Source organism: Anser brachyrhynchus (assembly GCF_964034855.1).
Source record: "Anser brachyrhynchus genome assembly, chromosome: 1".
In the NCBI taxonomy this organism is placed as follows: domain Eukaryota; kingdom Metazoa; phylum Chordata; class Aves; order Anseriformes; family Anatidae; genus Anser; species Anser brachyrhynchus.
The window spans coordinates 192,520,558-192,538,268 of record NC_137694.1 but is presented as its reverse complement, the minus strand read 5'-3'; the positions used below and the strand labels follow the sequence as shown (position 1 = coordinate 192,538,268).

Below are 17,711 nucleotides of genomic sequence, written 5' to 3'. Positions count from 1 at the left end.
GTAGAAGAAAATGTCACCAAGTAGTTGCAAGCCATGGGGGCTGCATATTCATTTGTGTTTTTCATGCTGCACTGTTTATTTGTAGTCTTGCTGCTTCTGAAGGCTGTGGAGCTGTTGAGGAAGGGGGAGCAGGAGGGAGGAGGGAAATAGGGGAATCAGGACAATGCCGGGGGGGGGGGGAAGTTCAAGTGGCCAAATGCTGATGTCCACATCTGAACCTTGGTTCTCTTTGTAGGCAAAAGAAACATACATGGCCAGTTTCAGAGGTCTTCTGGATGATAAAAACAGCTTTCTGGCAGTGTATTTACTTTTCCCATGACTGTGGCCCATGGGACTGCCTGTGGTGGAGAGACGTGCATGATGACAGAAGACCCCAGCCACATCCGTCCTGTTACCTTTTTGGTAGAATACATGGTGGTTTTGCATCTTTCAGGACAGCTGTGGGATGTAGGGCAGAAGGAATATGGGGATCTTTGGATCATTCCTGAGTTGAAATCGAACTATTAGGCAAGAACAGAGTCCTGATGCCTCAGAACCGAGCTGAGCTTGGTTACCCAAAACATCTTCATGTGCAAGAGAACAGTGCTATATATTGAAATCTTCTGTGAGTGCTATCTTCATCTGCTCTCAGCATTAGAGGGTCATTGTTTAATTTGCCTGAGTGAAACAATTTAATTTCCATTACGATGAGCATTTACGTGAACGTAAGAAACTTTTGAAATCTGGGGACTGCAGACCCCAGAGACTAATTCCTGTGGTCCCAAGGCTAGATGCTGCTTGTAACTGCAAATCCAGAGAATTCATGGGGATAGATACTCTGACCTACTGAATTTGTGGAGCCACCTTCTCTGCCTCCTGCTCCCTCCCTCTTGGCACAAGTGGGAGGAAGGGGTATGCCGAGAGCGAGATAATTCACAGATTCACAGATTTCTCTAGGTTGGAAGAGACCTCAAGATCATCGAGTCCAACCTCCGACCTAACACTAAGTACTCCACTAAACCATATCCCTAAGCTCTACATCTAAACGTCTTTTAAAGACCTCCAGGGATGGTGACTCCACCACCTCCCTGGGCAGCCCGTTCCAATGCTTAATAACCCTTTCGGTAAAGAAGTACTTCCTAACATCCAACCTAAAACTCCCCTGTCGCAACTTTAGCCCATTCCCCCTCGTCCTGTCACTAGGCACGTGGGAGAATAGACCAACCCCCACCTCTCTACAGCCTCCTTTCAGGTAACTGTAGAGAGCGATGAGGTCGCCCCTGAGCCTCCTCTTCTCCAGGCTGAACAAGCCCAGCTCCCTCAGCCGCTCCTCGTAAGACTTGTAAGACAATAATCATTGTGTGAGCTCATAAGAGCTGTGCTCCACGCTGCCTGACATTTCACTTGCACAAGCTCCAATAGTATAAGGCTAATTGTGGAAAATAGAGGACTTCAGTACTCTTGACTTCTGCTGTGACTATGTGTTTCACAAGCAGAGGACAGTCCATACCCCAGGGAACACTGAGGTTCACTGGAGAACATGGGTTACTGGAGTTGGTGGTGTCTCCTTGGATTACCGCAGAAGTCTTTCTTCATCCTCTTGTGATTTTTGTTTTCAGACATCCCATCCAACTACTGTCTCCTGTTTGCTCCATAGAATATTTGAACACTTCTCTTGAAATCTTCTGTCTGCCTTCTGACATGTATCTGACCGGTATGTACAGAAAAGGATCTGTGCCTTCCAGGACTTCAGACCTCAAAATGAGTTCCTGTTCCTAGTGCATTTTGATACAGATTCTGCTCTTTTGGAGTGCAGTGAAATGATTATAAAAGGAGAAGGAAATTGATTCTGAATTTTTCATTATAAGCAAAAAGCTTGTTAATATTTGGAAGCCTGTTAATATTCGTATGGTTTAAACCACTGTGGCAGCTCAGCTTGTGATGCATTTTTGGATGGTTTAGACATGCTCTTACAGTTCAAGCTCCAGATTCATTTGGGGCAGTTTTGGAGCCATGAGTGCCTGGGAGCCCTGTAGTGGTAGGATGGCGAGCTCCCACGGAGGAGGAGCGCTGGTGAACAGGGACCAGCCAGGACCACACTGCCCTTCAGGTATATGTCATAAGTCACAGCTTAGAGTCCGTGTGCAGAAAGGCTCCGACTCTGATTCTTGCTGCAGCTCTGGGTGAGTAAACTGTGTGGGTCGGGGAAAGGAAGGGGTTCAAAAACGCTGTCTTTGCTCCTGTTGAATTCAGTTGTCAGACTTTGAGGTTTACTGATCCTTATGGCCTTTGCCTCAGTTTTTCTGTCTACTCTGGAGGCTCCTGTGGGAAGTGCTGTGTAAATGATAAGTATTAAAAGAGCACTTTTCCCACCTCTGCTGAAGCCCACATGTGAGTTTGCTTCTGATTTCAGTGCAGTCAGGCTTACACAAGTATGCTTTTGTGCCTACAAATGAGAGGAGTTGAAAAGGTATTTACTCTCTTGGGCCAATCCATTGTACACTCTGGCAAGAACAATGGCAGAACATCACACAATGGGAATTACACAGTAAATTTCCAATGGAAAAGTAAAATTGTAATTAAACTCTGCTCTCTGTATCATCACTCTCTGTAGCATCTCAAATGTATCAGCAGAGCAGCAGGGCAGTGGTATGGATAAGTGAGAGACACAGAATGGTTCATAAGTTAGGAAAAAATGTTGTGGAGTAATGAAAAGTTTGCAAGCTTTGAAAAGTACCTGCATTTTTTCTCTGTATTGTTTTACTTGCTTTCAAATGGTCTTTTCCATTGTAAAGCATGTTTTAGAGAATAGTGGCCAGACTCCAGGTTCTAAAACTGATGATATCAGCTCTTCAAAGCTGCCAGATCAGAAACATAAAGATATACATAAAGGGTTCATTTCAATGAGAGCTTATTCATTATTTTCAAAGCAAAGGAACTTTTTTCCTCCTACAAAAAATTCTCTTTCATTAAAATGTTTATACTGTGGTGTGTATATGAGGGGCTGTCCTTTGAACACATTTCTTGTGGCCTACAGCATAGAAGAATTAAACTGGCATTTAACCAGTAGATTAAATGTGGGCAGGACCCCTCTGTAATGTGGTAGATAAGCAGGTGGATGCAAGATAAGAATTAATATCTCCCTGTTATAAGAATAACAAGCAGAGAAATATTTCCCTAGAAGAGTTCACTGAAGACTTAAGAGGGACAACAAAGGACCTAAGCCTCGTCCCCTCCCTTATCTCTGCCTTCCCCAAATCATTATGTTGTACTTCATATAGAAGGAACACAATATTTCATATCTGAAAATCTGAAATAATCTTGCAAATCATTTAGAAAAGGTTAAATATCACCTCTCTCTCAATATGTATTTTGTACAAACTGATACAAGAATGTATGTAAGTAGCTGTGAACAGAAAATACTAATACTGCTATGGTCAATGACAATGAAGTAACTGCAGTGCCTGGGACTTTCTCTCAGGAGTCATCCTGCTAACAACTGTGTGAACGAAGAGCAGAAAAGGCAGCTTCACCCCAGAGAACTCATCGCATGTCAGATAGCGTATGGAGCTGGTGGACCAACACAGGCAAGGAGAAGGTGAGAAGGGAAAAGTGATAGCAGTGAGCACTGACCACAAGGCCATCAGCCACTCTCATGGCACATCAGACACCTGGCTGCCTGCCTTTGTGAAGGCTGAGGATGATACAGATACTCATGGGCACCGAGGAGGATGGTTTGGACTACATGGTTTGTTTTTCAGACTTACAGTAAAAAGGCTTGAAAAAGGCAGTAAGGATGTTAATCCTCCATGAGCAAGGGAGTCCATAAGGTTGTGTACATGATGTATGGATGTATCAGAGAAAAAATTGTTGAGGTTTTAATAAAACAAGAAATGTGTTAATTACTAGTCAGGTGAGGTCAGACATTTAGCTGTAGGAAAGGCAGAAGATAGCTCCAGGTAAGTAGTTACTGCCACAACTTGGTACAAAATCACAGGCAGCAAGGTTGGGATGGACCTCAAGAAATTGGTTAGCTCATTCCTTTGCTCAAAGGCAGCATCAATTTGCTTATATTTGCAGATATTTGTCCAACAAATTGAGTAACTTCAGTAATAGGATTAATGCAACTTCTTAAAGTCTATCTTTTCATTTTTTTTTCTTCAGAATTTCCTATACAGAAATTTACGATGTCTCATGTCCTCCTTCAGATAAGTAGCATCAATTCTTCAACTATTGTGGACAGATCTCCAACCATAACCTATCCAAAATCTCATGTTTTCCTTGAGTTCAAACCCTTCTGGGCTTGTGGTGCCCAGAACTGGACACACACTCATACTCTGCCTGATCCCTTTCCAGTGCCGGAAAGCAGGGTGGGAGAACTATCTCATATGCCTTCGAGCAATCCCTTCTGCCAGTATCTCCAGTGAGGCTTGAGTTTTGGCAGAAATACAATATGGTGACTCACGGTTTGCTTTTGCTTTCCTGTAACCATGCTTTCCTTTCATTCTCTATTTGCACTTTATGTAATCGGTTATTCCTACCTACCTGTAACACTTTGTAATTGTCCTTATTTAATCACATCCTGATCTTTTGCAATCAGTATCCAGTTTCTGAAAAATCATTCTGGACTTTAATCCTGTCTTTGACTGAACTTCCAGCTCTTTGCAACTGTTGTTAACTGCAGTTAATTCAGATACACGATATATATCCATATATCAATGTATCTGCATTTCTCTGTGTGTATGTATGGATATTTACTCCATCATCAAGTGATTCAGGAAGATACTGGGTAGTACTAGACCATATTCAATAGTTTATTTATTTATTTATTTTTACAATGAACCACTTAAAATTTCTCTCTGTGTTTGTTCCTTCATTTAGTTTTGCACTCACCCTGCAGCACTTACAATTGACCATTTCTGAACTAGCATACAAGAATGTCAAATTAGACAGTGTCAAAAGATTTACTAATATTAAGCTATTATGTTAAGTAATGTTAAGCTATCTGACAGCATTTGTGTGATCTCCCTATGCTCCTTCCCTCATTTGCAAAACAGGTTTGCCTGTCATTGCAGGAAATGAGACTGGGTTTGTGGGGTTTGAAGTTTGTGGGTATGTGTCTGGTGCTACCTACCAATTTCTCTTTTTGTCTCTCTCTTTTTTTTTTTTTTGTCTTTTTTCCATCTTTTTTTTTTTTTTTTTTTTTTTTTTTTAATATTTATTCCATTACTGTAGGAGACTTACAAGATGAAGTGGTCTACAATTTCCTAGCTGACTTTTTGCATCTGTTTGACGAATAAGCACTGTGTTTGCCCTTTTCCACTCATCTGGAATATCACTGCTCCTCTACAGTTTTCCAAAGATAACTGATAATGTCTCAGAAATTGCAGGAACTAGTTCTCCAGACATCACTTGATGACTTTCGCAGGGCCCGCTGATTTACATGTTACCTATGTATTTTTTATTCCTCATTTTGCCATTTTTTTTTACTTTTTTTTTTTTTACCCTTTTCTTTTACCATAGTTGTCAGCTGCCATTTTAATGACAACAGAAAACAAAAAGCTACTAAATACTTGGTCTTTCTTGGTATCCCCTGTTGATTGTTTTCCTTCTCCACTGAACAATCTCTTTCTTGGTCTGATATTTAGGTACTTATAATTTCTTGTTATTTTTGTTCCTTGTTTTCACTTTCAACTCTATCAATGCATCTTCCTGCAAACCACAAATTTGCCTATATTGTTATGAACTGCGATATGTGCTTGGATTCTAGATGAGATTGCTATTTCTTCTCACCTGTAAGTAATATTATTTGATGTGTACCTGCTTCAGATGCTACCCAGAGCAAATTGTGAATAGTAGAGCTCTTTCCTATGAGAGCTGATTGCTAAAGTTTTGGGTTATGGGGCAACCTGGTGTATATTGGGCCTTTGGGAAACATAAGTCCTTTTGCTGTATTTAGATAACCATTGCCTCATCCTTCTGCGTAACGTCTGTCTTTACTAAAACCACATCCTCTGGTTGTTGCTCATGTTACAACTAAACATGGATCTGGTGCCGTTTCCATTTTCCTGTTTAGGAATCATTTTTAACAACTTTTGGGGATTTTTTTTTTCTTTTTTGCTGCCCGAGGATTACTGAGCTCATCCTTTTCACTTTGCAGATCTGCTTTCTGCCCCTCTTTTCTGGGTTATTTGTCAGTCTGATGCTCTCTCCCTACGTGTCCCTTTCTCACGGGATGTCTCTCACTGCTGCAGCACCCCGCAATGCCAACCCCTCTCATCAGGAGAGACCTGATGTTTCATATACTCCTGCACCCTTTGGCCCTCCTGGCCTTAGAAGGCTTAAAGATGTGGCTGTGCCTCTTGAATTATCACTTGATAATCTACTGCAGTGTCATGGTTAGCAGTTGAAAGGTTGGTCTGTGTGCTCGGAGGCTGCTGCTTTAGCACATCTGATCCCAATGCATTACTCAAACACCGATGAGATTTATGAAGCAAACGCAATATTGCAGAAAGCTTTTTAAGATTTAATACAGTAAGAGAGACCTGGGTAACATGTCTTAGCATTTATAACCTCAGAGTACATAAAATTTAGCAGCCCCTTTCTTAAAGGAAAGTGGTTTCGTATTTTACACTGGGAATGTTTGGCATGACATTGTTTTTTCCTTAATGCATGGAAGACTTTGTGCTAACAGCCATACTGTGCGAGGCTGCCGTGCAGCAATGCTGAGCAAGGAACTGAGGGAGCAAAATGTGACATGGATAGGTTCAAGGAAAAGAAGAGGTGGGACGTGAAGAGGGGGAGAACAAGAGTTTGCCCTAGAAATTCTATTTTTTCTTTTTAAAGATATATATGCAATATCCATGTCCACCAGCAGCATGGAAATAGTGAGTAAGCAGGGCAAAGGAGTTCTACAGGGACTGAGGAAATACTACATTTATAGGGAAAAGAAGGCATAAAATTTTCCAATTTGCTTTTAAAGAAAGAATTTGTCTATAAACTATGAAAGGTACAGCTCACCAGATGTTTTGTAACAATTGGTTACGTATTAAAAGTAAGCTACTGTTTTAGTCTTTGAAATAAGATATAAAATGACTTCTGATTGTTTCTGATCTGCAACAGCATCAACATATGTTTTCAATGAATAGGAAATAATAGGGCCTGCAGTTTTGCTGAAATTGGTACTTTGTTGCAAATTTCAAAGACATTTGTTGCCCTGTTCTTGAAACATTTGTATTTCTCCTTATGTCAAAGGCACAGTATTCAGTCTTTGTCCTGCTTTCCCCATTCAACAGGATTTACATGGTGTAAGTGAAAGGCGAATTTGTCCTCTTGTGGCTTTCCTGCTATTTTTTTTTCACTTGACCCAAAAGCTAAAAAGTAGCATTGAATCAAGCAAATCCTGTGAAAAGTTCTGTATAAAGAAAGCACTGCAGACCACCTACAGTGTGACACTTAGGGAGATGAAAGGATATTAACTTAGGAGCGCCTTGTGCTTTCAACAGAAATCTTGTTCCTTGTATTACAAACAAAGATAACTAACATAATTTAATTACACTCTAATAGTAGCTGAAATGTATATGTCTTTTGGCATAATGCAATTTTTGTTTAGAAAATAAAGTATATGTACATAGCCTACAATTTTGCTGGAATTCCCTCCTGTGGGAAAAATGTTACCAAGGGGCTGTTGTCTTATGCATATTTGCACATACTATTTATGTTAACAAGCCTGTTTTTTTTTTTTTCCTCTTTTGAATTGAAATTAGGTTCAAGGGGTTATTTTATTCCTTCTTCTTTATTTTAAGGCTCTTAGTATCACAGCGTCAAGGTACTTGGTTCCTGTAACGTGTCTGTGGCTTCCAGCGTTCAAATTATGAGGAACTGCCAGGAAAAAAAAGAGCCATTTTAATGATTCTTGGTCTAAAATTATTGAAAAAATACATATATATATATATATTTTTAATCAGGAAATATTCCAGCTAAAGGCAAGAGTGAGGTTAACAGTATCCTTTTAATCTTTGCAGAGTCTTAAACATTTACCTGTACCACAGTATTAGCTCTACATGGCTATATTTACATGAAGTGGGAATGTACGAAAACTAGTTAAAGAACATCACACAGATGCAATGAAATATCTCCTGCCAGTTTCTGTCTAAATTTTTTATGCTGCATTGCATTGGGGTAGCTGAGAGCAGTTTACTGAATGTTCCAATATGCTGCCTACTTTTATGTAACAAAAAATAGCTGCATAGGGAGTTTAGTCTGAAGAGAGACTAAGGAAAAGGACTTCTGGCTAGGTAAATATTTACGTTTTAATACCTTAAGGATATTACAAGTTGGAATGAATTTATAAAACAATAATTTCAGTAGTAATATTAGTTTTTATGCAAATTTTTGCAAAATCATCAAGTCAATCTGCTTTCTTTAAGAGGTTTTCAGCACGTTGAAGATGGGCTTATTGGGGATGTTCCGAAGGCCAACACCAAACTCACAGTGACATTATGCTGGCTTGTTAAGCCATTTGTTACAAACTCTGAACTTTGGAATGAATTTGCTCAAAGATTCCCGTGTGGAAAAATCTCTAGTAAGAGAGAAAAATCTCTAGTAAGAAAGAAAAAGACTCTAGTAAGTAGCAGTCACCTCTATGTATGCTTAAAAAGCATGCTAGAATGCTAACACCTTTGCATAACACAAAATGCTTAAAAACTAGGATTGAACAAGGAAAGTATTTCCTTGTTACTATGGTCCCTAGATTGTAGGTGGTTTGTCTGTGAAGTGAAACAAATATGATTAGGGTTAGGAAGAATTGTTCTCTTTGGTGTTTTGCTTCATAACTACTCATAATAAGATTAACTGTATGTGCCTCTGAAGTGTTTGCTGCTTGGCTGGACACATGGCCACCTCCTAAATACAGCATTAAATGGGGATTTCTGTGTTTCCAATAGAAGTTCATTACATTTCTGTGCTGTCCCACTACATTAAATGAATACAATATGAGGCTTCCCTGAGTCAGAGGTCACAATTTTCTTCCAGGTTTGCCAGGTTCCTTTATTCAATTGTAATACTTTTCCTGTATGGCACTTGGGATATTACCAAGGGGTAATAATATCTCATGGTTTCTTAGCTGGCTTTCAGGAATTGCATGCTTTGAATCTGGAAGGAGAGGGGAGGGCAACTTGAGGGCTGTGTCACCAACTGATCTAAAAGCATCATCATCTGCTTTTTGTGCACGTTGAGTTTTGCAGGGGAGTACATGAAATACTGAATATTTTATTTACAGCCTTTGAAAATTAGCCACCACTTAACATTCACTACTGGATAGAGAACCTTCTAGATGTTAGTCACTCAGTGCCTTATCTCACACAAACATCCCTTTTTTCTAGTTCTTACCAAAAAATGGAAAACAGAAGACTCTGAGCTATGAATCGGTGAGATACCTTGTCTATGGAAGCTGGCTGAGAACAGAACTCACAGTACTCATAAAAGTTAGCAGTTTCAAATGAAAGCCTTATTCCTGCCTCTGAATCATTGATTGATGAAACTTCATTGATCATTGAAACTGATTCTGATTTCTAACTAGTTGTTAGTGACTTGTGTTAATAGACTCATAATTTGTTACCCAGCATTAACATGTCCAACATTGGGCAGTTGAATATTGATAACCCCAGCAGCTGAGTCTCTTCTGCAAACAGACAGGATCACAGGAACATTTCAAACCATAGCATAAGCAAGTAGCATACTCTCAAAATAATTCTCCAGCTGAGGAAATCACGCATAGCATCTTATACAGCATAGTGTTAATTAAAGTTTCATGAAAACAACTAGGAAGATCTTGAGTGGTTGTGGATAGTTAATATTATAGAAGTATAGAAATCAGTAAGTTAGCATGTTGTGATCTTCATAATGATTTTGACTTACCCATTTTTGCATTATCTGAGCAGATCTTTCTGAGACAATTAACAAAATAGCAAGGTATCAGTCTCATTAATGGAACTATCAAGAAAATTTACTTATGCTGATAGAAGTACTGAAGAAAGTCATTTTATACATAATTTTGTAGACTTCTATGGTTTCTAGAAGCTTTTGAGCATACAGTGTATCTGTCTGGGGTCTATTCTCTTTAGCCAGAGCAGAATAGCATGTATGATACAGAGATTCATCTCTTCCGACCTACAGGTCTTATTGGGCCCTCCAGAGCTAAAAGCATGAGCTGTTGCCCTGGACCTGACATGCCGTAGCTGGAGACTGAGAGCTCATGTCCTTGGTGCCCACTCCACTGAGGTGGCCCTCAAGCACCCCCTGGGGGATGACCAAGGTGTCCCAAATAAAGGGGTCCCACCTGCAACACCTGCAACCTGTTCTCCATGTTGTCACAAGGAAAGTGAATGGCAGAGATGTAAAAACAAAGACTTGGACTAAGAGTTTGTGGCCAGAGGGTAAGAGCTTATACCTCTGTGGGAATGTACCTATATTATCACAAGAAATTCAAAGAATGTAAGGCGGCACAGGATTTTTTTTTTTTTTTTTTTTGATGTCTGTGCTCACAAGGCTCCTTCTTTATGTCAGTTTGAGATAAGAAATTGCCATTTTCATTGACTGATCAGAGAATCAAGGCCTTGGTCAGCAGAACCATTTGCTAACTTATATGGTGTGTATCTTCCAAGCACTGCTCAGGATATTTTCATGAAAACTTGCTCCTAATTTCTAAGTTTAAGAGTTATCTGTCCTTTTCTCCCTGGAAACACAATTACCTGTTTGGAATAATACAGATATTTAGATCTTTATAAATGCTTATGTAAGTAACTACTTACCACACTCTCCTAGTGAACAGTGCATTAGCTGCAAAGAGCAAATGAGGTTTATGAATTAATTGTATCTTGTGCTCTAGCTTGGCCAGCCTCGATCAGATCAGCTTCAGACTGCCTAGGGACAGTGACAGAGCCTGTCGATGCCACTGCCTTCACCCCTCAGGGACATGTGTGGCCCTCCAATCTGAGCACAGCTGTGGGGTCTCCTCATCCATGTCCCCACTGAGGAATGCATCCCACCTCCTCTGCCATGTTCCCTTTCTCATCTCCTCATCATCTCAGCCCCAGGGCTGCAACCACTACTGTTTGCTCTCAGACCATTTCTAAATAAGAAGGGGGTGAGGGGTTTTTTTTTGTTTTATGTGTTTTTTTTTTTGGTAAAGGAAATGTCAATAATAAATATTAATGGTCTAATTTCAGTTTTCATGTGGCCTCATCTTCCTGCTGACAATGTTGCCTCTCTTTGCTCTCTTTTATCCCCATGGTTGCAGAGCTGAAACTTTGGCCCTGGTTCAAGAAGAGAAGCAGGAGTATTTGCAGTATTTGCATGCCAGGCTATGTTTGGTTTCTCTCACAGCAGAAGTGGTACAGCAGGTCTAAGTCTTCTCCTTCCATAAGGTTCATTTTCCAGCTTTTGCTCTCTTTCCTGTTATGCTATTACCATTTTATCTCAGTCTGAAGGCATTTGAGTTCCTGGAAGAACCTTTTTCCGCTTGAATTCTTGATAAGAAATTGTGAAGACTCTGTTAGGAAAACAATACAGACATACATCCTAGGACCTGTGCTTTCAATGATCATGCTAAAAATGAGTTAAAGTAAAGTAATTGGATAAAGTTATCCAATGGTGAAGGAAGATATTTTTCTAAGGCTTGCTCCATCTATCCGCATCCATCCATCCATCCATCCATCCATCCATCCATCCATCCATCCGTCCATCCATCCATCCAAACAACATATAGGCTTATTTTAACAAGGATATTTAAAGTCAAGCACAAATATATTTTTCAGGCACTTTTGGACAACTGCATTGCAAAGTCACAGTGAAAGAACAAGTCCACACTAGAGGCTAGTGGAACGCTAAGCAGTAGATAGACTTGCAGTAGGATGAAATTTTAGTGGTTGCCGTCACATTTTAGGGGGTAACATAAAATTAAAAGTCATTGGAAGCTGTGTTTCTGACTCTTCCCTATGCATTGTCAGCTGTCTGGGAACGCCTTGGACATCCATGGAAACCATGAAGAACACAGTGGAGAGCTCTGTGCCTCGGCCAAGGGTAGGATCCACCTTATTCCTAGAAAATGTCTAATTTGTTCCCAGCCATTCCAGTAGTGGAGACCTCACACTCCTCCAGGACAGTCTGTTCCTCCACTTAAGCAACTTTTTCACTAGAAAGATCTTCCCAGTCTTTTTTTTTTTTTTTTTTTCTTTTCTTAGTTTTTCTTTCCTATTTTTGCACACTGGACAAGGAGACCCATCTGTATGGCTCTTCTTTGCAATTTCCTTTTTGTTTTTGAAGATGATTATTAGATCTCCCTCCAGACTTCTCCTCACTATATGGCCCTGTTGCCTTCAACTGTCCATCAGAGACCACAGGCCTCTGGGGATTCTTGCTGTTTTCCTTTAAAGTCTTTCCACTGCTCCTTGTTTTCCTTGAACTTTAGGTCTGAGAACTGTACAGAATGTTCCTGCTAAAGTTTTTTTTTTTCTTTTTTTTTTTCCCTGAGGACTGCAGGAAAAATAATTAAGTTTTTACACACAATTTGACAAAGTGTTTCACGGTATTTAGATTTTTATGTCAGCAAGATACTGGTCAATAGTGTTCACAACTTGTGAATTACTGTAGGCTCTTCTTCCTCTTCTGAAGAACTTCTCACTAATCTGTCATTGTCCATTAGACTCTCATATTTGAGGGGTTTGTTATTGCTCCCTAACGCTATAATTTTGTACCTTCTGCAACTTTATCTTATTCTTTTTAGACTATATTTTTTCCCTACTTTTCAAAAAACTTTTTAATGCTTATTCTTTCCTTCGACAGGCCTGCAGCCTCTCTCATATCATCTGCAAACAATAAACATATATTATACAGAGTTGCCCACATCTCTTATGAAAAACATGGAGCAATGCTAGACCTGATTTTTTTTTTTAAATATCCTTCCATTTTGCTAGAACAGTACTGAAAACTGCTTTCTGAAGATCACATTTTCAGTAAGACTTGTACACATCTTACAACAGATTCCTTTAGTGTTTTCCCCATTTGCCCCAGATCATCCCCTGAAGCAGCTGCAAAGCCTTGCTAAGAGAAAGGTGTGTAGCAAATACTGCTTCTTCCCTAGCAGGAGTCCTGTCACCTTCTCATGGAATAGAGGCACTAAGTCCAGGTGGCCACACTTCCGCAGAGCCCAATGTTGATACTTGCTAATGCACTGGTAGCCTCCAGCAAGAGCCCGGCAATCTTTAATTATGCAGAAAGCCCCTAGACGGGGAAATCGGGAAGGCTGATGTTGAAATCCTTCCAAATTGCTAGTTTAAGTTTGTATCTGGCACCACACGGGTGCTGTGGGCAGCCCACCACACAAACCTGCAGGTATGCAGACCATTTGTATTGATGGCTATAACTAATTTTAGCTTGAAAAAACAAACAGCCTATCTGTGGTTTTATTCAAAAATTGTAGTGGAATTCAATTATAAACTCTTGCTCAGAGCCATTTAAATCAGAAGCTGCTGTGTTTGAGATATATAAAAATGGAGTTGAACATTGGAGCCTCTAAAAGGCAGAAAACAACAGTTTGTACTTACTTGAAAACATAGCAAAACAAAAAATCCTGGGGAGACTAGTGAGGAGGTGAAGATAGAATGATTCTGCTAACAGTTGTAATCACTTATTACAGCTCCAATAACTTCTTATAGTACTAATCATACTTGTATAATTTCTATTTGTATACAGCAGTAGAACACGATATTGAATACCTGTGTGTCTACGTGCTGATAACTGCACTTTTTGGCTAAAATTTACTTGCCCCCCCCCCCCCCCCCCCCCCGCACACCCCCCTGGTAGTTGTGTAATTTATCCACAAGTTTTGAGTTCCAAGGAAGAAAAAAAATCCTTTTTCTGCTATTAAATGATTAGTCCCATTTTCAGAAGTGTCAAACTGTCAGAAATCCCACTTAAGTCAATTGGAGCTGTGGGTGCTGAATGCTTTTTAAATCAAGCTCTTTCATTTTCTCTCTTCACTCCCATAACCGAAAGGACAACATTTCAAGCTGAAGCTTTGCTTATAACCAGTCTCTAAGGAAGATTAGTCTGAAGGCTGATTTTCCAACTGAAAAGCGAAAATGACTGTGGTGTTAAACAATCAAGCTTTAAACAACAGAGCTTCCCTCCCAGATATTCACAGGTGCTGTGCTGGCTGCCAGGCAAGCCCCATACCCTGTGCTGAAGGTGTTCTCTTTTGAGCACTCATGGCTGCAGTTTTCCTAAGGAAGAATCCACTACTTCAGGTGTTTTGGCCAATTCCTCTTTAAACCTGCAGCTGGATGAGTAAGAAAAAATAAAAGCAGGGCTTGATTCAAGTGTAGTATGATTTGTCCAGTGTGAGCAGCACACTGAGAGGATGCTAGTGGGAGACTGAAACCCACATCTTTCTTTCTCCTCGTGATCCTCGTCATGAATTATCCTTATGTTATATTTGGGAACTGGAGCACAGGGAAATTGGGTGATTTATCAGGGTGATTTATCATCTCAGAAAATGCTGTGGCCAAGCTAGGAACTGAATACAGATCTCCTGGTCTCAGGTTAACTGTATTTCCAAACCTTGCCTCTGCTTCTCCCAGAGAGGTTGTGGGTGCCCCATCCCTGGAGGTGTTCAAGACCAGGTTAGCTGAGGCCCTGAGCAACCAGATCTAGTGGGTGGCATCCCTGTCTATGGCAGGGGGGTTGGAACTAGATGACCTATGAGGTCCCTTCCAACCCAAATCATTCTGTGATTCTATTATTCTATGATTCCAGTGTGCTTGAACTTTTCCATGTGTTATCCCATATCATGGGACAAATGCTATACAGTTACAGTCACGCAACTCCAATTTATTTATGGCTGGTTGGACATTTTCTTCCTTGGTTTGAGAAGCTTGGGCTATGAGTGGTTAAAGAAGTCTGATTATCTTTTTATTAAGTTATTTATTTAATATGTTAGCTGAATTCATTTGCTTCTCCTACAAAATCAGGAGATATTAAAAAAATACTGTTACTCAAAGATGTTTAGAGGTGGTGGGCTATATAGCTAAAGCATATCTCCAGGCACTACAAGACCATATCTCACTGTTTTAAGGAGTTGTAGTCTCAGGTCTAGACCACTTGCAATTTTCTGATTTCCTTTGATAACAGGAAACCTCACTGAAGTTGGTGGGAATATTGAGTTAAAGCTGAAGGACAGACCGTCTTCTTCTTCACAGCATGATTCATGCTCAGACCAATCTTCTCTGAATGGCCATGGCTGACCTCTCTTATCATGCAGGGATCAGCACAATACATTTGTGACCTCAGAAAGGGTGAAGCCAAGTAGAGGAAGAAACAACACAGGGGAAAAAAAGAAGTTATTTCTATCAAATGAGAGAACACAGGCAACTCTATATGAAGCAGATTGTAGGCAAGGCCTTTCAAGTCTTCCACTCTGGGGTATTTAGAATCATAGAATATCCTGAGTTGGAAGGGACCCACAAGGATCGTCTTACATTTGCTTACATTTATAAGTATGAACACAGTAAACATAAAGTGCTATTTTATGTTCCCAACCCCCCCAAATGACCTTTTATAACATTTTATAATCACAGCCTTTCTGTGATTATAAAATGTTATTGTCACTAAAAGGACTTCTTGTTATGCAAGTTCTGTCTGCAAAACAAACACAATAGGGAAATCTTTGGTTTGCTGCATGGTAGGTGAGTCAACGTTATCACCAAAACTGAATAAACAAGGCTTTATTTTTAGATATTAAAAATGTAGCACAATAAAAACAGTATTTTACAAACATGTTTTCATTTATTCTCCTTTTGCAATATGAACACTTTTACCTGATATATATTTGTAATTTCTTTATGTATGTGTGGCCTACTGTAAAAATCAGAACAAAATTATAAGGCTATTTCTAGTGGCTGGTTATCCCTGAAAATTCTAACCACAAATGTTGACTTTGTTGTACTTTTGGGGTGAGTTTACTAGTTCTTGTTCAGGTAAAGATTTGAAAACACATTTGGGTTCCAGTTTGGCTTACAGGAGTGCAAACGAGTAGCAGCTGTCTCCGTGACTGAATTTATGAACATGTAGCTGATCAGAATATGGTTTAAGATTAAGCCATATACTCTTAAGAGTCTCCAAGTGTAAAAACTGTATTTTGTCAATAGGCTTCAAAACTAGAGTGGCAACTATGCAGATGTTTTATTGCCACCTTTCTGTATTCCTCGTATGACTGTTGTGTGCCTTTTTCACCTTCAGAATGCTGCCAGAGTAATATCAGCAGCCTTTAATCTCACCAGTGTGTTAGGTGACTGCAGTATCACCTTTTTCCACACAAAGATAAAAATAATAGTTCCTTTCCCTTGGGGAATAGTGTGTTTTTCTTACCACATTTTACAATTCTAATGTCTTTTACTGCTTTCTTTGTTTCATTAGCTGTAAATATGCATTGCCTCCTTTCCATCTTCTATTGTAGTGCCCGAGTGTCAAAGCATGTGGCATGAAGTGGGTGAAATTCAACCCCCTTCGAAAAGTGCAAAAGAAGCAGGTTACAACAGGATCCTGAAATACAAGAGGAGTGAATGGAGGTGTTTGGGACAGTGGGACAGCAGAGATAAAGCAAAGGAAAAGGGTGAGGAGGAAATATTACAGAAATGTCCTGTATTAAGGATTGTTTTTATGATGTAAAAATCTACCACCAGTTATTACATTATTTAACAGGTAGTGCTGGTAAAAAATGTCTGTCAGCTAATGTTATGAAGCAACATTTAGCAAGTATCCAGTTTTACTGGCATCTACTTTCATAGTGAGTTTTGTCAGGAATAAGTACATAATGCTTAAGAAGATACATAGCATATATGTCAGTATACATCGTGTTTTGGAGGAAGAGATTTTACTATATGAGTCATGTAGAAAAATCTTTTGATTAACCATGATAGATTAGTCAGCGTGTTTAAGTACATCTAAATATTACCAAGAGAAAGAAAAGACAGACTATCTGAATCAGAGCAGATTTGCTGATTTAGTTTTATATTGCTTGCTCCTTGCAAGAGGTAAAGAGAACACTCTGCAGTTAAAGAAACTACATGTTTCTGTTCTCTTCTGTCAAATTCAAGAGATGCCTTGATTTCCATCTAGAAAAGGTGAACAGTAACAAGGGCATTAAAAGGAGGATTGAAGAAGACCATGATTAGTGTCTCTCAGGACACCAAATGCTGAAACAGAACTGGGCCAAAGGCATCCAAATATATTTGTCCATGGCATCACCCTTTACATGAGTGTCCTTAATTAAGACTACTGCTGAGCCTGCTGGTTGCAGCAGCCTTTAGAAACTGTGAGCAGAATACACAGAAAAGTGAATACAGATAGAGAACCCCATTTCTTTGGGATTTCTGTAAACCCCTGCTTTAATTTTGTTCTATTCAAAAAGTGGAGGTAAATTATATTTTAATATATTTCCCATACAAAATACCTCTGAAGGTAGCAATTTTTAAGTCATACACAAGATATAATTCACAGACCTTGTATCATGCCAGAGAAATGGCTTTTTGATCACATTGGAAAATTAGTTTGATTTCTTCTTTACATTTATACGGCTAGTGAGCATAGTCGGATCATGGTGGGGAAATGCAGCCAGAGCAGCCAACCCTATCTGCATTGAACAGCAACAAGGCATATACTTCTGCCTTTATTTA

The 17,711-nt window shown here is 39.6% G+C and overlaps 1 long non-coding RNA gene across 3 annotated transcripts in view; it reads left to right on the top strand.

The window, feature by feature from the left end:
• Window positions 1-10,572: 10,572 nt before the first annotated feature.
• Window positions 10,573-17,711, top strand: part of LOC308194885 — a 42,298-nt gene continuing 35,159 nt past the window's right edge. Inside the window, exons 1-3 of one of the 3 annotated variants that reach the window (XR_013950983.1) lie at window positions 10,573-11,405; window positions 11,988-12,060; window positions 16,493-16,648. This is a non-coding gene — a long non-coding RNA (uncharacterized lncRNA). Of the gene's footprint in view, window positions 12,061-16,492; window positions 16,649-17,711 lie in introns of all 3 variants that reach the window. The other 2 variants (XR_013950982.1, XR_013950984.1) reach the window with 2 other exon arrangements.